The sequence below is a fragment of the Thalassophryne amazonica genome, chromosome 9 (assembly GCF_902500255.1).
Source record: "Thalassophryne amazonica chromosome 9, fThaAma1.1, whole genome shotgun sequence".
NCBI classification, from domain to species: domain Eukaryota; kingdom Metazoa; phylum Chordata; class Actinopteri; order Batrachoidiformes; family Batrachoididae; genus Thalassophryne; species Thalassophryne amazonica.
In genome coordinates this window covers 80,331,718-80,355,960 of record NC_047111.1, presented here as the reverse complement: position 1 = coordinate 80,355,960, position 24,243 = coordinate 80,331,718, and the positions used below count along the sequence as shown (strand labels likewise).

At 42.1% G+C, this 24,243-nt stretch overlaps 1 long non-coding RNA gene across 1 annotated transcript; it reads right to left on the bottom strand.

Annotated features, from left to right (window-relative positions):
- Positions 1-784: 784 nt before the first annotated feature.
- On the bottom strand, positions 785-21,469 carry LOC117517490. The gene is made up of 3 exons (XR_004562741.1): positions 21,317-21,469; positions 11,054-11,058; positions 785-795 (listed from the first exon to the last, which is right to left on the bottom strand). It is a non-coding gene; the product is annotated as an uncharacterized LOC117517490 (long non-coding RNA).
- Positions 21,470-24,243: the final 2,774 nt, after the last annotated feature.

Here is a 24,243-nt window from a genome sequence, read left to right as displayed (position 1 = left end):
GCCCAGATCCAGACCAGTTTGGACCGATGCAGTTGCATTGGTCAGATTTTTTTACGCATCATTCGTCATCGGTAAAAAAAAAAAAAACTTGAATAATCCCGAATAGTGCCGAACGGGTTCTCGCGGTGAACACAGCTTTTGATTTGATCCCACAATGCACCACGCAGGTGTACACAGGCAAATTCAAACCGGATCAAACAAACATGGCATCAGTCCAGTCGAGTCGATGATCATTACATCCAGGGAAAAAGTTGTGCAAGGAAAATTGGGCGCTTATTTCAGCAAGAAACGGTGAATGGTTTATAAATAGTTTTCAGACAATAGTGTGTTTGAAAGGCATTCCATGATGACTGAAATTACATTTTTGGTGGTTTTCCAACCATACATGAAAATTCAGTAAGGTATGTGTTATATATTATATTCCAATTCTAAGGTGGAACTATGCTAGTATATAAAGGTATATCTAAATATCTAAAAAGGAAGAGCAAAATAGAAGAGTAGAAAAGAGTAGAGTAGAGTAGAGCCACTTTGGTGCCTAGTCTTGAGAACCAGGGATGGTAAGTTGAAAAGCTTTTTTTTATCTCATGGGAACTCTCCCTACCCACCCAAGCAGCTCAAGAAAAAGTATATAATATAATAAATAATAAGACATAATAAAAATAAGACATCACAGGAGAAGACTGCAGTATAGGCAATTTAGTATGAAGACTAGTAGTAAAATTAAATATAGTTAGTAGACTAAGCTATAAATATGGTATTTTATTATAGAAACAGAAGCTATGAGTGTATTGGTATCTATCTAAAGTAACTCTGTTAGCATACTATAGGAAAATAAAAAGTATAATCATTATGCTATCAAATGGAAACCTAAGAACTTGGGTACTATATGTTGATATGTAAACCTATACGGATTGTCCATAAATTATACAGATTTTTCCGAGTTTCAGAGTCATACGGACATACAAATAAAGTCGGATATTCAGGGTTTGGTCTGCAGCGGGTCTGTAATCTGTAATCAACGGTTTCTGCAGTGCGACTCCACTTTGAAGCGTGAACCATTGAAGCAATGCTTCGATCCACTAGCTCGTTGGTTCTTTGATTCGCTGCTCTTCAGAAACAGCAAGTCCGCTTCTTAACCTCTCTCAAAGCCATTAAAATTCTGTGTGTCACTTTTGTGTGGATTAAAGTCACTAACTGGGACTCTTGTCTTGTTGCAGTCAACAAATGAGAATCATCCTCCGTTCCATTGGCACAGCTCCAAACACTGCACGGTTCTCTGCCAAGACAGAGTCCGGTCGGTATTAATAACTTCAAAACGAATTGCCACTTTAAATAAAATGACACCTCTTACAAATGTTGTAATACAGACAAGAAACTACAGACTATGAGACGCGCTGTATTTCTTTACAAATTACACCCTGACGTGCAGCACAGCAGCTGTAAGAGCTCAGCTCAGATATATGGAAAGACATTCATGCCAATAATGTCTGAAAGGAAATGCTTTTGACAAAAACTACAGATTTTGCTTATTCCTGTCCAGAGATCAAGGATCCACCATGTCAATTTTTGTTATAGTGTTGTTTTTCTAGGACACCATATTTATACAAATAAGAAGTGTTCACTATGGTCCATGAACTATAATAAATATATTAAAAGAAGTGTGACAGTGTATGTTTCACACAAATAAAAGAATGAAGATTTTTCAATAACAAGACGCGTACGATTTTTATTTTATCATTGGGCAAAAATGTATCTGTCATATTTTCACTCTGGATCCAGCCCTGACTATGCTTTTTACTCAATTTATTTTATTAGGAAACAGAGCGGGTCGCAGCCTCAACTTTATCTAAAGTCTGGGTCTTTTAGTGAAGCTTAGGGCTAGTGGCCGGCAATCACCTTAGTATTTCTTCTGTTTTTGTTGTTGCTTAATGCTGACAAATTATACTGTATTTGTTGTCTTTCTGATGTCTGATTGTTTTTTTTTTCCTCTCCGTTTGAGGTGTGACTCCATCCAGAAATGGGAGTGGTGTTTACTTCTGCTACCCTCCTGTCCTGTGCACCAGCAAAATTTCCTGTATATTTGTTTTGTGAATTGTGTCAGTGGCATGGCCCAAGCAGAGGGTCACCCCTTTGAGTCTGGTCTGCTTGAGGTTTCTTCCTCAAATCATCAGAGGGAGTTTTTCCTTGGCACTGTTGCCTGTGTGCTTGCTCTGGGAGTTGGTAAGGTTAGACCTTACTTGTGTGAAGCACCCCGAGGCAACTTTGTTGTGATTTGGTGCTATATGGATGAAATAAATTCAAATTGAAATCATGGGACTTCCATTTGTGGACTTCTATCTTTTCTATGGGGTTGGTGGCTGTGGTGGTTGGAACCAATACCTACCCTTGAACCAGGGAGTTGTGGGTGCCTGGGACCTGACTTGGGAACACTGGGGCATATGCCTGCAGTGTCTGGATGTGGCCGTTTAATATCCCCTGGAACGTCTCCAAATGGTGAGATGAGGTAGGTCTTCACCACAGCTATCAACCCTAATCATAACTGTCTGCGTAGAGTGGGGCTGTTCCTCTCTGGTTTGGGGACAGGTGGCATCACAATCCCTCCAATTATCACACATCTCATTATATCCATTGCACCCTGCATATAGCCTCGTTTGACCTTTACATTGTGGTGGAGGGTGGACTTTTTTCTGGTTCCGGAGCACAGCGGTGTTCTGCTGTATCTGTTAGCTGTTTGAACTGAGCTGTTTGAGTTCTTTGAATTAACAGTCTTTTTCAAGACTTTTTTACTTTTTTTTACTTTTTCACCGTGCTCCAACGCCTAAAAAAGACCTCTAACGGTCGAAGCATCGCGACGGAGCTCTTTTATCAGCTAACCTTCATCAGCGTTGGCAAGCTAACTAGCTTGCTAACGCTTTCGTTTTTATTTTTATTTTATTTTTTAGCACTGTTGTCGTGTGTTACCTGTGCTGCTCCACAGCCTGTCTAGTGGATTTTTATTTTGTTTTAGCACTGTTGTCGTGCATTGCCTGTGCGTTGCCTGTGCTGCTCCACAGCCTGTCCAGTGGATTTTTATTTTATTTTTTACCACTGTTGTCGTGCGTTACCTGTGCTGCTCCACAGCCTGTCCAGTGGATTTTTATTTAGCGCTGTTGTCGTGCGTTGCCTGTGCTGCTCCACAGCCTGTCCAGTGGATTTTTATTTAGCGCTGTTGTCGTGCGTTACCTGTGCTGCTCCACAGCCTGTCCAGTGGATTTTTATTTTATTTTTTACCACTGTTGTCGTGCGTTACCTGTGCTGCTCCACAGCCTGTCCCGTGGATTTTTATTTAGCGCTGTTGTCGTGCGTTACCTGTGCTGCTCCACAGCCTGTCCAGTGGATTTTTATTTTTATTTTATTTTATTTTTTAGCACTGTTGTTGTGCGTTACCTGTGCTGCTCCACAGCCTGTCCAGTGGATTTTTATTTTGTTTTAGCACTGTTGTTGTGCGTTACCTGTGCTGCTCCACAGCCTGTCTAGTGGATTTTTATTTTGTTTTAGCACTGTTGTCGTGCGTTACCTGTGCTGCTCCACAGCCTGTCTAGTGGATTTTATTTTGTTTTAGCACTGTTGTTGTGCGTTACCTGTGCTGCTCCACAGCCTGTCTAGTGGATTTTTATTTTGTTTTAGCACTGTTGTTGTGCGTTACCTGTGCTGCTCCACAGCCTGTCTAGTGGATTTTTATTTTGTTTTAGCACTGTTGTCGTGCGTTGCCTGTGCTGCTCCACAGCCTGTCCAGTGGATTTTTATTTTTATTTTATTTTATTTTTAGCACTGTTGTTGTGCGTTACCTGTGCTGCTCCACAGCCTGTCCAGTGGATTTTTATTTTGTTTTAGCACTGTTGTTGTGCGTTACCTGTGCTGCTCCACAGCCTGTCTAGTGGATTTTTATTTTGTTTTAGCACTGTTGTCGTGCGTTACCTGTGCTGCTCCACAGCCTGTCTAGTGGATTTTTATTTTGTTTTAGCACTGTTGTTGTGCGTTACCTGTGCTGCTCCACAGCCTGTCTAGTGGATTTTTATTTTGTTTTAGCACTGTTGTTGTGCGTTACCTGTGCTGCTCCACAGCCTGTCTAGTGGATTTCTATTTTGTTTTAGCACTGTTGTCGTGCGTTACCTGTGCTGCTCCACAGCCTGTCCAGTGGATTTTTATTTTTATTTTATTTTATTTTTTAGCACTGTTGTTGTGCGTTACCTGTGCTGCTCCACAGCCTGTCCAGTGGATTTTTATTTTTATTTTATTTTATTTTTTAGCACTGTTGTTGTGCGTTACCTGTGCTGCTCCACAGCCTGTCTAGTGGATTTTTATTTTATTTTAGCACTGTTGTCGTGCGTTACCTGTGCTGCTCCACAGCCTGTCTAGTGGATTTTTATTTTGTTTTAGCACTGTTGTCGTGCGTTGCCTGTGCTGCTCCACAGCCTGTCCAGTGGATTTTTATTTTTATTTTATTTTATTTTTTAGCACTGTTGTTGTGCGTTACCTGTGCTGCTCCACAGCCTGTCTAGTGGATTTTTATTTTATTTTAGCACTGTTGTCGTGCGTTACCTGTGCTGCTCCACAGCCTGTCTAGTGTCGGATTCCCTGTTTGGGAATCCGCTAGCTTAGCGTAGCTACTAGCTCTTAGCCATTTTAGCATGGCGGCTTCTCCTGTCTCTCCCGTACTTTTCTGCTCTGGGTGTGAAATGTTTAGTTATTCCTCGGCCTCTTTTAGCAGTAACGGTACATGTAATAAGTGCAGCTTATTCGTAGCTTTGGAGGCCAGGCTGGGCGAATTGGAGGCTCGGCTCCGCACCGTGGAAAATTCTACAGCTAGCCAGGCCCCTGTAGTCGGTGCGGACCAAGGTAGCTTAGCCGCCGTTAGTTCCCCCCTGGCAGACCCCGTGCAGTCGGGAAGGCAGGCTGACTGGGTGACTGTGAGGAGGAAGCGTAGCCCTAAACAGAAGCCCCGTGTACACCGTCAACCCGTTCACATCTCTAACCATTTTTCCCCACCCGACGATACACTCGCCGAGGATCAAACTCTGGTTATTGGCGACTCTGTTTTGAGAAATGTGAAGTTAGCGACACCAGCAACCATTGTCAATTATCTTCCGGGGGCCAGAGCAGGCGACATCGAAGGACATTTGAAATTGCTGGCTAAGGCTAAGCGTAAATTTGGTAAGATTGTAATTCACGTCGGCAGTAATGACACTCGGTTACGCCAATCGGAGGTCACTAAAATTAACATTGAATCGGTGTGTAACTTTGCAAAAACAATGTCGGACTCTGTTGTTTTCTCTGGGCCCCTCCCCAATCAGACCGGGAGTGACATGTTTAGCCGCATGTTCTCCTTGAATTGCTGGCTGTCTGAGTGGTGTCCAAAAAATGAGGTGGGCTTCATTGATAATTGGCAAAGCTTCTGGGGAAAACCTGGTCTTGTTAGGAGAGACGGCATCCATCCCACTTTAGAGGGAGCAGCTCTCATTTCTAGAAATCTGGCCAATTTTTTGGGATCCTCCAAACTGTGACTGTCTAGCGTTGGGACCAGGAGGCAGAGCTGTGGTCTTATACACCTCTCTGCAGCTTCTCTCCCCCTGCCATCCCCCTATTACCCCATCCCCGTAGAGACGGTGCCTGCTCCCAGACCACCAATAACTAGCAAAAATCTATTTAAGCATAAAAATTCAAAAAGAAAAAATAATATAGCACCTTCAATTGCACCACAGACTAAAACAGTTAAATGTGGTCTATTAAACATTAGGTCTCTTTCTTCTAAGTCCCTGTTGGTAAATGATATAATAATTGATCAACGTATTGATTTATTCTGCCTAACAGAAACTTGGTTACAGCAGGATGAATATGTTAGTTTAAATGAGTCAACACCCCCGAGTCACACTAACTGTCAGAATGCTCGTAGCACGGGCCGGGGCGGAGGATTAGCAGCAATCTTCCATTCCAGCTTATTAATTAATCAAAAACCTAGACAGAGCTTTAATTCATTTGAAAGCTTGTCTCTTAGTCTTGTCCATCCAAATTGGAAGTCCCAAAAACCAGTTTTATTTGTTATTATCTATCGTCCACCTGGTCGTTACTGTGAGTTTCTCTGTGAATTTTCAGACCTTTTGTCTGACTTAGTGCTTAGCTCAGATAAGATAATTATAGTGGGCGAGTTTAACATCCACACAGATGCTGAGAATGACAGCCTCAACACTGCATTTAATCTATTATTAGACTCTATCGGCTTTGCTCAAAAAGTAAATGAGTCCACCCATCACTTTAATCATATTTTAGATCTTGTTCTGACTTATGGTATGGAAATAGAAGACTTAACAGTATTCCCTGAAAACTCCCTTTTGTCTGATCATTTTTTAATAACATTTACATTTACCCTGATGGACTACCCTGCAGTGGGGAATAAGTTTCATTACACTAGAAGTCTTTCAGAAAGCGCTGTAACTAGGTTTAAGGATATGATTCCTTCTTTATGTTCTCTAATGTCATATACCAACACAGAGCAGAGTAGCTACCTAAACTCTGTAAGGGAGTTAGAGTATCTTGTCAATAGTTTTACATCCTCATTGAAGACAACTTTGGATGCTGTAGCTCCTCTGAAAAAGAGAGCTTTAAATCAGAAGTGTCTGACTCCGTGGTATAACTCACAAACTCGTAGCTTAAAGCAGATAACCCGTAAGTTGGAGAGGAAATGGCGTCTCACTAATTTAGAAGATCTTCACTTAGCCTGGAAAAAGAGTTTGTTGCTCTATAAGAAAGCCCTTTGTGAAGCTAGGACATCTTTCTACTCATCACTAATTGAAGAAAATAAGAACAACCCCAGGTTTCTTTTCAGCACTGTAGCCAGGCTGACAAAGAGTCAGAGCTCTATTGAGCTGAGTATTCCATTAACTTTAACTAGTAATGACTTCATGACTTTCTTTGCTAACAAAATTTTGACTATTAGAGAAAAAATTACTCATAACCATCCCAAAGATGTATCATTATCTTTGGCTGCTTTCAGTGATGCCGGTATTTGGTTAGACTCTTTCTCTCCGATTGTTCTGTCTGAGTTATTTTCATTAGTTACTTCATCCAAACCATCAACATGCTTATTAGACCCCATTCCTGCCAGGCTGCTCAAGGAAGTCCTACCATTATTTAATGCTTCAATCTTAAATATGATCAATCTATCTTTGTTAGTTGGTTATGTACCACAGGCCTTTAAGGTGGCAGTAATTAAACCATTACTTAAAAAGCCATCACTTGACCCAGCTATCTTAGCTAATTATAGGCCAATCTCCAACCTTCCTTTTCTCTCAAAGATTCTTGAGAGGGTAGTTGTAAAACAGCTAACTGATCACCTGCAGAGGAATGGTCTATTTGAAGAGTTTCAGTCAGGTTTTAGAATTCATCATAGTACAGAAACAGCATTAGTGAAGGTTACAAATGATCTTCTTATGGCTTCGGACAGTGGACTTATCTCTGTGCTTGTTCTGTTGGACCTCAGTGCTGCTTTTGATACTGTTGACCATAAAATTTTATTACAGAGATTAGAGCATGTCATAGGTATTAAAGGCATTGCGCTGCGGTGGTTTGAATCATATTTGTCTAATAGATTACAGTTTGTTCATGTAAATGGGGAATCTTCTTCACAGACTAAAGTTAATTATGGAGTTCCACAAGGTTCTGTGCTAGGACCAATTTTATTCACTTTATACATGCTTCCCTTGGGCAGTATTATTAGACGGTATTGCTTAAATTTTCATTGTTACGCAGATGATACCCAGCTTTATCTATCCATGAAGCCAGAGGATACGCACCAATTAGCTAAACTGCAGGATTGTCTTACAGACATAAAGACATGGATGACCTCTAATTTCCTGCTTTTAAACTCAGATAAAACTGAAGTTATTGTACTTGGCCCCACAAATCTTAGAAGCATGGTGTCTAACCAGATCGTTACTCTGGATGGCATTTCCCTGATCTCTAGTAATACTGTGAGAAATCTTGGAGTTATTTTTGATCAGGATATGTCATTCAAAGCGCATATTAAACAAATATGTAGGACTGCCTTTTTGCATTTACGCAATATCTCTAAAATCAGAAAGGTCTTGTCTCAGAGTGATGCTGAAAAACTAATTCATGCATTTGTTTCCTCTAGGCTGGACTATTGTAATTCATTATTATCAGGTTGTCCTAAAAGTTCCCTAAAAAGCCTTCAGTTGGTTCAGAATGCTGCAGCTAGAGTACTGACGGGGACTAGCAGGAGAGAGCATATCTCACCCGTGTTGGCCTCCCTTCATTGGCTTCCTGTTAATGCTAGAATAGAATTTAAAATTCTTCTTCTTACTTATAAGGTTTTGAATAATCAGGTCCCATCTTATCTTAGGGACCTCATAGTACCATATTACCCCATTAGAGCGCTTCGCTCTCAGACTGCGGGCTTACTTGTAGTTCCTAGGGTTTGTAAGAGTAGAATGGGAGGCAGAGCCTTCAGCTTTCAGGCTCCTCTCCTGTGGAACCAGCTCCCAATTCAGATCAGGGAGACAGATACCCTCTCTACTTTTAAGATTAGGCTTAAAACTTTCCTTTTCGCTAAGGCTTATAGTTAGGGCTGGATCGGGTGACCCTGGACCATCCCTTGGTTATGTTGCTTTAGACGTAGACTGTGTTTCATAATTATTGTATGGCCTTGCCTTGCAATGTGGAGCGCCTTGGGGCAACTGTTTGTTGTGATTTGGCGCTATACAAGAAAAAAGTTGATTGATTGATTGATTGATATAGAATTGCGTCAGTCTGCCACTGCATTTTTTTTTTTTTTTTTTTTTTTTTTTGGACCAGGTGGCCTTCCTGTTTCCAGAAATGAGGAAATCGGGCTCAATTTATTACAATAGCAATCTGCAGTTGTGTGTCATATTATTATACATCGGATTAGTGCAGACTACACCTGATTTTAAACACAGCCAATAACATGAGCGCTTGAGCGTATGCACACAAAAGTACTATTCAGTGTATTCACTAGCGCTATAATGCTAGTGAACACACAGCTTAACCACACAGCTAAATGCAAACGTTAACATGGGAAAACCGTCTTCTGCTGCTGAAGACTGCAGCAGGCTTTTCATGGGATTATGGCTGTATATTATATTTCCAGATGTGGTTCAAACAGGTCAGTGAACGGTAAGTCTCTGAATGCATAGCTCCCCTCCCCGCACTCCAACACACACATGCACATTATCAGTGACCACTGCGCTTTGCTGCCTGGTTTAGTCAGTTTCAACCCACTGCATGAAATCGCTTACCATTTGCTAAAAAAATTTTTTTTAAATAGCATTGTATTCTGATTTTAGTTGACACTGTAGCATGATATAAAAATATCTGAGCAGTCAAATTCACATTCAGACAGGATTTATTTATTTTAAGAGGCACTGATGAAATAATAATAACAAAACCATCTGTAAAAATAAAGTAAAGTGCATGGTGTACCACAGCTGATATGATTTCTCATAATATGCAGTTCCATGACAGCTTTGGCTACAGTCTAGCCTCTTTGTTCCACACGGCACTCCATCCGCACCCATATCGCTTGCATGTCCTGACTTTTGTTAAATAGAACCCAAATTTTTTGAACATGTTTAAAACTTCCCAATAACTCAAAATGACCTACAAAGCTAATTTAATACCTATTAACACATATTACACCCAATTTCAGGCCTCAGTGAGGGTTTTAGCACCACACACATAGCCAATCGGGTGTCAAACATCAGCAAAGGGAAACAGGATTTATAGCTTATGCTCATATGAATACACACACACACACACACACACACACACACACACACACACACACACACACACACACACACACACACACACACACACACACACACACACACACACACACACACACACACACATTCATGCAGTTCATGCTTACTTTATAGTTATACAGTCTTTAACTTATTTAAAACGGTATATTTTTATGACTACTTTTTTTGGGCTTCATAAATCCCATTGTGTGTGCTAAAATAACCAATTTGCATGTTCTCCTCTCAGTATTTTTCACACTTGAGTAGACACACCTCAAATTGCATATTCATTAAAGTAAACGTATTAAATGGACAAAACGTTATTTTGCTCAATTGAAAGATGCAGGCCTCAGTGTGTAGTGTTAGTCAATGAGGTTGCTCATTTGTTTGCAGGTGCTATGGATTTTGCACACATTTTTATACACACAAACCTTTAGCAAATTAGTACCTAAGTATATAATTTTAGCACAGCTCTCTTGAGTGAAAAGTGGAAGAGCTTTGGGATTTGATTGCCCTACCAGTGAGACAAAACAAGGTTATTTTTTCAGCTGTTTGGGTGCGTTGTCTTTGAACACCTCAGTGTTTTGCCGTGGAGGATTTATCAGACACCTGAATGTCACCCCTCTATTATCGATGGTCACACATGGGTGAAGACATACATGAATATGTGGCTTTGTAAGATTGTTTGGTTGGTGCAGACGTGCCTAAGAAGTTGAAATGAGGAGCTGGTTTTTGCATTGGCTGTAAGATTCCATGAGGTCTGTATTGTTCCGCATTGGCAAATAACACGTGGTTCTATAGCATTGAAAGGGTTTCTTAATTGCATGCTAAATGTCAAGAGCCTTTTAGGAGAGCTGCAGAAAAGTGTCTCACAATGTCAGGATGTCTGCATTGTCATAACTTCATCAGGACCTGTACAATCATTTCATTCTCTCTTAAATGTGTGTTTTCTTTTATACAGCATGTTGTTTTGATTTCTGACAGCACACTTATGTCATAGTCAAAGAGTATTAATTTATATTATCAGAGAAATTTCCGAATTAGAGTTCATTCTAAGTGTTCTTGAGTTAAACTGTTTTGACACTAAAGAATTGTAAATACATATACTCAACAAAAATATAAATGCAACACTTTTGTTTTTTCTCCTATTTTGTATGAGATGAACTCAAAGATCTAAAACTTTTTCCACATACACAATATCACCATTTCCCTCAAATATTGTTCACAAACCAGACTAAATCTGTGATAGTGAGCACTTCTCCTTTGCTGAGATAATCCATCCCACCTCACAGGTGTGCCATATCAAGATGCTGATTAGACACCATGATTAGTGCACAGGTGTGCCTTAGACTGCCCACAATAAAAGGCCACTCTGAAAGGTGCAGTTTTGTTTTACTGGGGGGGATACCAGTCAGTATCTGCTGTGACCACCATTTGCCTCATGCAGTGCAACACATCTCCTTCGCATCATCCGTGAAGAGAACACCTCTCCAACGTGCCAAACGCCAGCGAATGTGAGCATTTGCCCACTCAAGTCGGTTACGATGACGAACTGGAGTCCGGTCGAGACCCCGATGAGGACGACGAGCATGCAGATGAGCTTCCCTGAGGCGGTTTCTGACAGTTTGTGCAGAAATTCTTTGGTTATGCAAACCGATTGTTTCAGCAGCTGTCCGAGTGACTGGTCTCAGACGATCTTGGAGGTGAACATACTGGATGTGGAGGTCCTGGGCTGGTGTGGTTACATGTGGTCTGTGGTTGTGACACTGGTTGGATGTACTGCCAAATTCTCTGAAACTCCTTTGGAGACGGCTTATGGTAGAGAAATGAACATTCAATACAGGAGCAACAGCTCTGGTTGACATTCCTGCTGTCAGCATGCCAATTGCACGCTCCCTCAAATCTTGCGACATCTGTGTCATTGTTCTGCGTGATAAAACTGCACCTTTCAGAGTGGCCTTTTATTGTGGGCAGTCTAAGGCACACCTGTGCACTAATCATGGTGTCTAATCAGCATCTTGGTATGGCACATCTGTGAGGTGGGATGGATTATCTCAGCAAAGGAGAAGTGCTCACTATCACAGATTTAGACTGGTTTGTGAACAATATTTGAGGGAAATGGTGATATTGTGTATGTGGAAAAAGTTTTAGATCTTTGAGTTCATCTCATACAAAATGGGAGAAAAAACAAAAGTGTTGCGTTTATATTTTTGTTGAGGTAGTAGCAAAAAAAGAGATTGTATATATATATATATATATATATATATATATATATATATATATATATATATATATATATATATATATATATATATATATATATATATATATATATATATATATATATATATATATATATATATATATATATATATATATAATGTAAAAGAGAAACGTATGCACAAAACTGTGGATATTTTCAGTGGCAGTGGATATTAGGCATTATACAAATAATGAATGTTTATTAGTTCAGTGGTACAAATATTTCATGAGATGAAAGCTGGCACAAACCATTCAACGACATGAAGCCTAGTTGAATGGTATGTTCCAGCATTCACCAAATTAAATATTCATTCTATTGAAAGAATGTAAAAACATTAATTATTTGTTTTATATAACAGCTAAAATAGATCCTTGTCATTTGATATTTTATTAATTTATAAACAACAGAAAAGGGACTTACATTTTGGTGTTCCACTGCTGCTGAAGTCCAAATTGAGACATGTAGTACAGTGATGCTGTGCACTGACTTCGGACTTCCATAAAAAAAAGACTTTGTGTAGTTCCTCAGTCCAGCCAAAAATCACATCAGCGTTTCATGTGAACAGCTCTTCATGCATCCAGACGGGTTACAGTAGAGTGGATTTTGTGTGTGTGTTATAAGACTTAGCAGCATCAGTTAGCTCAATCAAATAATCGTGTCATTGTCCCCCACGCACATGCACACACACACGCAACCGGGTCGGCGCTTGTGCGCATGTGTACTACCAAAAAAAGACTGTGTACATGCTCAGTGCAGTGAAAAAAAAAAATCACATCAGAAATGAGTCCAGCTTTTCATTCCAACTTCCTGCCATCAGTCTCCAGACAGCACAGTGGATTTGTTTTGTGTGTGTGTGTGCGCGCACGAGCATGTTTTGGCCCATTGCATGCGCGCGCACGAGCTCATGCACATGTGCATGATCACGTGTGCGTGTACATGTGCATGCGCGAGCATGAGGACGTGCACGCATATGTGTGCGTGCGTGTGCTGAGTGCAAAGGTACCAAACGTATGGAACCAAATTTGCACTCTAAATGGAACCAAACTGCACTCTAAATGTAACGCAACACAAATGGGATGAATTAGTCCATGTTATGTGACATACAAAGCTCCAATCAAATGACAAGGATCCACCCAGCCGTTATATAAAAACAAATATTGCACTCATTTCCAGTGTGTCATGTGACCTGACTATTTGGTTCCAGTGGCACTCAAAGCTGTAACAGCAGTTGGGTAGAAACTGTTTTTCAATCTATTTGTACTTGGTTTACTGGTCCTGTACCGTCTGCCTGATGGCAGCAGCTCAAACAGAGAGTGGCCAAGATGGGATGAGTCCTTTGGGATGGTGTTGGCTCTCCTGAGACAGTAAGAGCCATGAAGGTCCCCCAGTGTGGGTAGAGGGCATTTGGTAACCCTCTGGAGCTCTTCCTGTTTGCCACTGTGCAGCTGGCAAACCACATACAGAGGCAGTATGTGAGGATGAGGCGTTATGCAAATGAAATGAAAATGGGCAGTCGTAGTTGCCTAATATGCAGCTTTGACCTGCAGAGACGTTAATGTCAATACCATGACGAGTGATTGCTACATACAGATACACTTCTGATGTGTCCAGAAAGTGGTACAAGCAGGACATCCACTGATTCCAGAAAGATTACTGCACACACTGAAAAGCCAAGGCGAACCTTTCCTCACTTACAATTTAACACCAGATTACTGGACCTCGTAACGTTATCCAACACCCAGTTCATGCAGAACACAGTAGGATCCAGAATACATCTCTCATGGATGATAGTGTCAGCTATCATCCCCTTTTAACAGTTGTGTGCAAAGTGCAGATCACTGTGGTTTTCAATGGATGCAAAGCAAAGATGTGGGAGAAAGCTGGCAAGAGAAACAATACACTGACAGTTCAATAAATACCTACAGGAATATTGCATTCTTTAACATCTGTTACTCCATTGTGCGTAGAATGTCTACTGACCACCATGCAAAAGGCATGCACATGAGATATAGCTGTGTCATCTGCTCCTCACCCATGCAGAAAGGGGTGAGTCCCGTACTCTTTTTACCGAACTTCAAGGATGTGCTTATTAGAGTTGCACGTGTGGAGACATAGCATTATGAGGTAGAATGGCCAGTTCCTTTCCTCACTGCATTAGAACTTTCACTACTATTGGTCAGATACCCCGTTTACTGCAGGGGAAGAGGCAGGGGGCAATCGGTGCCAGTCCCAGCTGGGTGCTAATTCCAGCTGGGACTCGAGAAGACCAGTGCTCTCCTGAGCCATCATACTCCATGCAGTACTTTAAGGTAATTTAAGAACTGTTTGTCTGTATTTAAATACCACGTGCTCTGTGACACAGTTTGAATGTTTTTTCCTCTTTCTTCACCCTTTTTTTTTGGTCTGTTATAAGGTTGGAATATGTGATTAGTGTTTTCAATGTGTTTTTTTAATTAAAGCACAGGTTGCAAGACATCTTAATGTGGTATTATCAGCAGATATGCTTTGGTTTCAGAGTTTAATATCTTGGCTGTATAGTACAAACCACAGTTGTTAATGCTGTGGGTTTTTTCTTCATTAGATATATCTGCTATGAAAATATTATCTTGTGTTCAAGTTAGTTTCATGTTCCTTATGCGCTATTATGTATCACTGAGCGTTCTGCTCTGAAAATTCCTCAAAATCCCTGTGCCAGATGTGCAAGACTAGACCTGTTTTTTGGTGGTCTCAAGCACAAATGATATCTTGTGATGGATAATACACCTCGCTACACCTCATCTTATAGAAACATGCGCACGAGTGAACAGATAAGATTTGGCATCAAGGGAAAATAGACTGAGATGGAAAACAACAACTGCTTCAGTTGGAAACAAGCAATTAGAGCTGTGTTACGTCATGCCCCACTATGCGCATGGTGGAAGATAGGAGCCTCTATCTCTGCTCCGCAAAGCACTTGTGTCTGAGAATAGCCCGGCTGTGATGTCCGTCAATTTAGTGGGGATCTTGCAAATTCTCAGAATGTCCCACAGAGTAATGCTTTGCAAGAATCAACACACTATAGAAGTCAAAGGAGCACTAAGTACCTGAAGAGTTGGCAAGTGATTGATTGTTGACTTCTAGGGCATGAAGCCAGAATGCTGTGGTCATTGAGCAGCAAGCAGCTGGCACTGAATGCTGATGAGAATGACCCTTATAGCTTTCCTGTCATGCAGAGCAGTGGAAATACTCCTGAAGTTGCTATCCACTTCAACACCTTTTGCTTTCCAGAGATGGACAACAGGTCCTGTCTTTCAAGCTGAGCTAATGGTTCTGTTTACTGCATATTTTCGTTCTGCTGTTTCACATCTCTTGCAATCTGAGATTGGGTAGTTTACTCACAGCTGGAGTTTCACCACAGGAACGCTGCCACTGGGCTTAAAATATATATACAAAAAAGTTTTTTAAAAACCTGTATTTCTTCAAATGTTATAGTCTGCAGAGAAACAGAAATTTAGTTTATAAACATTGTTCATCCAATAGTCATCACACATTGAAACTTTTTGCAGGATAAATTCAGTCACAATGCACAAATATGCTGCAAATGTTATATTTCATCCACTGAGATAAATAACAACTTGTGGGAAAAGTTGATGACATGGTGGCATGGTCCTTCAGTCCATTTTCATTTATGTATGCACTTATTCATAGTACAGCTGCAAAGTCAGCCAATGTCTTTGAGTGATATCCAAGAACATTTTTGCAGTTCATGGGGTATAGACAGTTTGGCCATTAATTTGGAGCAGATCACATGACAGTGTGAGGGAATGTGTCATTTAATATTTTGAAAATGTTTTATTCATGTTTAAATTTAAGATAGTGGTATCCAAACCACCAGTGAGCTCACTGATGGGGACTTACCGTAAGCACCGTCCTTGTAAAGACACTAGAAGCCTGGAAATGCTGCTGGTTGGTGAAATGTCACTGTGTAAATCTAAAATCTTTGTAATTTGTCAGATTGAATGGTAAATGGTAAATTTTTATTGCATGAGGTAACATTCTTTTGATGTTGATATGTTACATTAGAATTAATACAGACAGAGCTGACATTCATTTAGGGGCCCTTCACACATAGTTTGAAGTTTGGTTGATGTCTGGTCGATTACAGCGAAACAGTGCGAAACAGTTCGAAATTAGTGCATCACAAAACATCGCGCTGACGGGCAAGCATTCACGTACCCACTGTGAGAGTCTATGCACGCGCCAGTGTCTTTCGAACAGGAACAGTGCGAGGTGCAGCACATGACGCTGCTTATGTGAAAGAAATAAAAAATAAAGACAACTGATACCAGTGGAACCACATCGCACCACTTATGTGGAATAATTTAAAAAAAGAAAAAAAAACCACACCACCCCCCTGACGCGAACTCGCACCTTTCAAAAGCTCTGATTACCAGACAGCGACTTTACCACTAAGCTACAGAAATGTTCTTTGAAAGCTGCGGGAATCTGCCTCATATCAGGAAGGACATGGAGGTATTAAAATCACAACCCATTTAAAAACACTGCATTTATCCAGCGAACAATACAAGTACGATCCATTTTGTTCCTCTGTAAATGACCCATAGTCACAGACATACAGTCATGAAATGACATGAATGAGAAGCAGTTCACTCATCTCATTCATGTCCACATCTGCTGGTGCATCTCCAACCAGCCGCGCGCATGCATCTTGTGGATGATGCGCCGTAGGCCACCGCGTCATGTGGAACAGAGATCACGTGGGTGATATTAGACTCAGACTCAGACTCACTTTTATTGTCACTCGACCCTTACAGGCAGAACGAAATGCAGTTTCTCCAGGTCTTGATGTAGTTAACTGAGACAATTTTTTTTTAACCTAACCTATTGTATAAACGTTTGCAATATTAACTTTGCAATGTACAATATGCGCACCCCTGTGGCCATAGAATATATATACAAGGCACAGGGTCGGCAGCAGCAGCGTTAGAGTATTAAGAAGGTGACAATGTTCATGTAGTGCAATGTTCACAGTTTGGTGGTAGATGTTGAACTGTTCAACAGTCTGACAGCATTCGGGTAGAAGCTGTTTTTCAGTCTGGACATTTTTGCCCGGATGCTGCACAGCCTCATTCCAGAGGGAGGGGGTGTGAACAGACTGTGTGCAGGGTGGGTGGAGTCTCGGAGGATGCAGGTGGCTTTGTCTCTACATCTGGAGATGTAGATATCCCAAATGGGTGGTAAGCTGCATCCGATGGTCCGATGGTCTGTGCAGACTTCACCACCTGCTGCAGCGCTTTCTTCTCTGCCACTGTGCAGCCACCATACCACACAGGGAGGCAGCAGGACAGGACACTGTATATTAGGATATTAGGATAGTAGAGAAGCTTGAATCTTCGACTGGACTGGGTTGCTTGGCGTGAGGACGTTTCACTTCAAATCACAGAAGCTTCCTCAGCTAAAATTCTTGCTCTGGTAGTCTGACTTCTGTCTTGACTCTTGTAGAGAAGAATAAACCAGAAGCCAACAAAAGCTGGAGTTTTTTAACCTAACCAGACCCCACCTACTGAGAGGCTGACTGCTATAGGCTAGTGACTAAACAATAGCTCTAATTAGCACCTATTGTGCTCTAGTTAGCACTCTCCTAATGACAGGACGGAAGCCTCCCCTGATGGCTCCCATGACGACTCGTCGAGTTGACTTGGGAGGGGGGCCGGGATGGGGTGTGGGATGAGGACAGGAGGGGGGTAGGGGGAAGGTGGGAGAATGCTTTCAGTCTCTGTCCATGTCTGAGTTAGTTTCTGTCCGTGTGTACTGGAGTTGGAGAGATAAGAAGGCAGCCAAATGTTCACCAAGGCCGCAGAAATTCTTCTGGAGGAAAACAACAGGGCGTTTTGTCCTTCAGAGGCTGATAAGCCTGCCATGTTTATGGTTGAGCAGTGAAAAACACCTTTACAGCTTCACATGAACAACCAGATCCAATTATGAATATTCCCTGGTCTCCGACATCTTCCTTTGCAAGGCATGCATTTGCTCCGAGATGTTATCTATTTTGCGTCTGAGTTCAAGGGTTAATGCAGTCTGAGAATGTATTGCCTTGCCCAACTCATTAATCATGATGGACAAGTGAGGGGTTGTGGTTCTGGTGGCAGCTGTCTTGCCAATTTTCCAGTAGGTCAGAGCAGCACATAAACCAATAAGTACCAGCCCTCCTACAATGAAACCAAATATAAATAAATCCTTGATGTCCTACACAGAGAATGGCACAAAGCATGCGACACGCCAAGTCTCCCAGGTGTCAAGAACATAGCCCACAGTGTAGGTTCCATTTGGGCATGCAGGGTCCCCCGGCCCTGATTTCCTTGTTGAAAAAATGGTGTCAATAGCGTTCAGAGACCAGCTGATCAATTCCATGGTTAAGCCAATATAGTTTGAAGAATTCACAGTCTGGTGAAGCAGGGGATTTCAAGGTTGGAGCAGAGATAGAGGAGAGAGGAGGAGATGTGACCACCCTCGCTGGAGTCCCATGCAAGAAACAGTGAGACCGTGAAATCACCTGCTGCGTGTTCTGATGTGACAGTCTGTTTCAACCTGGGAGCAGCCTGTCCATGTGCATGCCGTGCGCGCGCTTGCTCGCTGTAGCACGTTGCCACAGTGATATGTTTTTATTTATGTCCACTTGATAACAGCAAACAGACACATGCACGCCACAGTGGTCAGTTGTTTGTCCATGTCCGTCCAAACACACTATATGGTGTCCAGCTGGGCTGTCCAGATCCACAGATTTCCACAGTCGCTTCAGTGGGAGGACACACCTCCTGTCATTTCAGCACACAGACCAAAGCCACACTCGTGTGGGACTTAGACATATTTCTCTGCGAGTACGAAAGTGATCCGTCTGCAGTCTGTTATTGTACCAAGAGTGCGACTGGCCACACATTTTCTAAGTGCCATGTGACCAGTGTTAGATGTTCGTGCGTGTCACCTGGAATTTAGCCGGCACCTGCTGCGAGAGGGTGCGATGGGTTCACATAGCGCACACTTTGTCTTTCAGGCATTTGTGTGCGCAAATAGTTGTAGCAACAGTTGTACGAGGCATTACACGGTTTGCACACGATTCCTGTGTCATGCACACTAAGTGTGCACCTCGTCCAAACTTTGCACTATGTGTGAAGGGGCCCTTAGGAGAGTCGTGAATGCAAATCATGAATTATCCGCAAACCGTGAATTGCAAAACGTGAAAATTGAAAAAATATCTCCCAAAATGTGAACGCACATCTCGCAAAACGTGGATGTTTTTCAGGATTTGGTGTATGTGCTTGGCTGAGGAGCCACTGGTGCAAAGCTACCATCTGTAGGATTATGACTGCGTGTTTCTCATTTTCGTTGCATCATGGGCCTTCACACCACCCCTCGACTCACGCATGCTAGACTCTTACACGTTCCCTATTAGTGGGTGAACAATCCAACGCTTGGTGAATTCTGCTTCATGATGACATGAAGAGTCAACATCAAAAGATCAAAAAGTGACGTCACTATGAATGCTTGGCCGCCACAAGTCAGTAACTTTTCTGACACCTGCTTAAAACCCAAAAAGTCAGAAGGATCATGAGACCCCACTTTCACGGTCTGTCTGAGCTTTTGCCCTTCTGCTCCACAGAAGGTTTCTGTCCTCCCCGAGTTTGTCTCCCCACCTGCCACTGTCCCTGGAGTGGGTCACGCCTGGAGGGGCCAGGCTGCTAGCGCTTGACACTAGCAGAGACAGCCCACTCAGGGCCAGACTCCCCACCTCCCTGATTGAAGTGACCCCTAACCCAAACATTTTTTGCAGAGATAGTGTTTGCAATCAAGATTCCTAAAGTAATTGATCCATAAACTGAAATCCGTAAGCTCCTTAAACTGAAAGAAAGCAGTCAATCTGCTCTGTGTGAGCCTGATCCCATCAGGTCTCAGAAGCTAAGCAGTGTGGGACCTGGTTAGTACTTGGATGGGAGACCTCCTTGAACACCAGCGGCTGTGTGTGTTTCTCCAGGATGCACTGGAGTTGCGTCAGGAAGGGGCATCCGGTGTAAAATTTGTGCCAAATACCAATGCGGATCTGACCCCACACAAAATGGGAACAGCCAAATGGACAACAACTTAAACAAAGAAAATAAATATCATAATGTTCACGTTTTGTGACTAATGTTTTGGAAGACCTGCATTCACGTTTTGTGGGATAAAGTTGATTTATTTCAGTAATTCCATTCAAAAAATGAAACTTGTATATTATATTCATTCATTACACACAGACTGATATATTTCAAATGTTCATTTTTTTTTCATTCTGATGATAACTGACAACTAATGAAAATCCCAAATTCAGTATCTCAGAAAATTAGAATATTACTTAAGACCAATACAAAAAAAAGGATTTTAGAAATGATGGCCAACTGAAAAGTATGAGCATGAAAAGTATGAGTATGTACAGCACTCAATACGTAGTTGGGGCTGAATTGCCTGAATTAATGCAGCAATGTGGCGTGGCATGGAGTCGATCAGTCTGTGGCACTGCTCAGGTGGTATGAGAGCCCAGGTTGCTCTGATAGTGGCCTTCAGCTCTTCTGCATTGTGGGGTCTGGTGTGTCACATCTTCCTCTTCACAATACCCCATAGATTTCCTATGGGGTTAAGGTCAGGCGAGTTTGCCGGCCAATTGAACAGAGATATCATGGTCCTTAAACCAGGTACTGGTAGCTTTGGCACTGTGTGCAGGTGCCGAGTCCTGTTGGAAAATGAAATCTGCATCTCCATAAAGTTGGTCAGCAGCAGGAAGCATGAAGTGCTCTACAACTTCCTGGTAGACAGCTGCGTTGACCTTGGAACTGAGAAAACACAGTGGACCAACACCAACAGATGACATGGCAACCCAAACCATCACTGACTGTGGAAACTTTACACTGGCCCTCAAGCAACGTGGATTCTGTGCCTCTCCTCTCTTCTTCCAGACTCTGGGACCTTGATTTCCAAAGGAAATGCAAAATTTACTTCCGTCAGAGAACATAACTTTGAACCACTCAGCAGCAGTACAGTCCTTGTTGTCTTTAAGCCCGGGAAAGAAGTCAAGTCAGCAGTCTTCTCCATGATTGTGTTGCCTGCAGAAGTAGACAAAGACCAGTTAAAGGTCTTTGCAGGTGTTTTGAGTTCATTAGCTGATTAGAGTGTGCCACCAGGTGTCGTCAATATTGAACCTTTTCACAATATTCTAATTTTCTGAGATACTGAATTTGGGGTTTTCATTAGTTGTCAGTTATAATCGTCAAAATTAAAGGAAATAAACACTTTAAATATATCTGTCTGTGTGGAATGAATTATACATTATACAAGTTTCACTTTTTGAATGGAATTACTGAAATAATGATGATATGACAATATGACATCCATCCATCCATTTTCTTCCGCTTTATCCGGAGTCAGGTCACGGGGGTAGCAGCTCAAGCAAAGCCGCTCAGACCTCCTGATCCACACACACCTCCCCCAGCTCCTCCGAGGTCCAGCACCTGTATAATTGAAATTGATTTTGTTTTTTTTTTACTATAATTCAGAAGGGGGGTGCAGTTACAGTGAGGCTGGGATGGGCTACAGGACAATAGGTCAGCAGCTTGGTGAGAAGGCAACAACTGTTGGTGTAATTATTAGAAAATGGAAGAAATACAACATGACTGTCAGTCTTCCTCAGTCTGGGGCTCCATGCAAGATCTCACCTCGTGGGGTAAGGATGATTCTGAGAAAGTCCAGAAGTACGTGGTTAATGACTTGAAGAAAGCTGGGACCACAGTCACAAAGATTACATTAGTAACACACTTCGCCGTCATGGTTTAAAATCCTGGAGGGCAGCAAGGTCCCCCTGCTCAAGCCAGCACATGTCCAGGCCCGTTTGAAGTTCACCAGTGACCATCTGGATGATCCACAGGAGGCATGGGAGAAGGTCATGTGGTCAGATGAGACCAAAATAGAGCTTTTTGGTATCAACTCCACTCACCGTGTTTGAAGGATGAGAACAACCCCAAGAACATTGTCCCAACTGTGAAACATGGGGGTGTAAACATCATTTTTGTGGGTGCTTTCCTGTGAAGGGGACAAGACGACTGCACTGTATTGAAGGGAGGATGGACGAGGTCATGTATTGTGACATTTTGGCAAACAACCTCCTTCCCTCAGTAAGAGCATTGAAGATGGGTCATGGATGGGTCCTCCAGCATGACAATGAAACGCACAGCCAGAGCAACTAAGGAGGGGCTCTGTAAGAAGCATTTTAAGGTCCTAGAGTGGCCTGGCCAGTCTCCAGACCTGAACCCAATAGAAAATCTTTGGAGGGAGCTGAAAATCAAAACCTGAAAGATCTGGAGAAGATCTGTGTGGAGGAGTGGACCAAAATCCCTGCTGCAGTGTGCAAACTTGGTCAAGAACTACAGGAAACTTCTGACCTCTGTAACTGCAAACAAAGGTTTCTGCACCAAATATTAAGGTCTGTTTTTATAGTGGATCAAATACTTATTTCATGCAATAAAATGCAAATTAATTATTTAAAAATCCTACAATGTGAATACAAATACTTATTTGCCTCACTGTGTGTGTGTGTGTGTGTATATATATATATATATATATATATACACTGAACAAAAATATAAATGCAACATTTTTGTTTTTGCTCCCAGTTTTCGTGAGTTGAACTCAAAGATCTAAAACATCTACTATATACACAAAAGACCCTTTTCTCTCAAATATTTTTCACAAATCTAAATCTGTGTTAGTGAGCACTTCTCATTTGCTGTGATAATCCATCCCACCTCAAGGTGTGGCATATCAAGATGCTGATTACACAGCATGATTATGGCACAGGTGTGCCTTAGGCTGGCCACAATAAAAGGCCACTCTTAAATGTGCAGTCCTGCTTTATTAGGGGGTCTGGGGGAGTCAGAAAGCCAGTCAGTATCTGGTGTGACCACATTTGCCTCACACAGTGCAACACGTCTCCTTCACATAGAGTTGATCAGCAGTCAGACACCATCGAATGTGAGTATTTGCCCACTCAAGTTGGATGCAATGATGAACTGCAGTCAGGTCCAGACCCCATTGAGGATGATGAGGATGCAGATAAGCTTCCCTGAGACTGTTTCTGACAGTTTGTGCAGAAATCCTTTGGTTCTGCAATCTGATTGTTGCAGCAGCTGTCCAGGTGGCTGGTCTCAGATGATCTTGGAGGTGAACATGCTGGATGAGGACGTCCTGGGCTGGTGTGGTTACTCATGGTCTGCGGTTGTGAGGCTGGTTGGATGTACTGCCAAATTCTCTGAAATGCCTTTGGAGATGGGTTATGGTAGAGAAATGAATTGGCAATTCATGGGCAACAGCTCTGGTGGACATTCCTGCAGTCAGCATATCAATTGCACGTGCCCTCAAAACACGTGACATCTGTGGCACTGTGCATGTGATAAAACTGAACATTTTAGAGTGGCCTTCACTCCGTTTTTCAACGGATTTTGGGTCATTTGGAGGCGCTGAATCTGAATATGGTGTTGGTTTTTGCCAATCACATCATGTTTTTGAGATATGAAAACATATTTCTCATATCAAGCATTGATGCAAAAGCTGCAGTCTCGCACACCTTTTTGGTGCCATTAACAATATTACAGCTCTTGTTCACGTTTTGTGAACCTGTTTAAAAACTATGCTTTCGTTGCTCCCGGTGTGTAGTGAGCACCTTGTATGGCCGCACCTTGACATTGGGGTGAATGTGAGGCATTACTGTAAAGCACTTTGAGCATCTGATGCAGATGAAAAAGCGCTATATAAAAGCAGTCCATTTCACTATCATTAATGTCCTTTCTCATGGTGGGGGTAAGGTCTAGACCAGGGGTCACCAAACCTGCTCCTGGACATCACCTGCCCTGCATGTTCTCCCTGTTCCACCTACTGCTAAGTAACTAAGCTCTCATTAAAAGCAAGAGAACACCAGACTGTGGTTGCAGCAGGTACTCATGGAAAACAAGCATGAGCAGGTGTTGGTGACCTCAGTTCTAGACCTTTCTCCCACCCAGCACCTTGAGGTAACTCATGTTGTGAGTTGGAGCTGTACAAATAAATTTAATCAATCAGTCTGCACCGCAGCCCTTCATGCAGTCA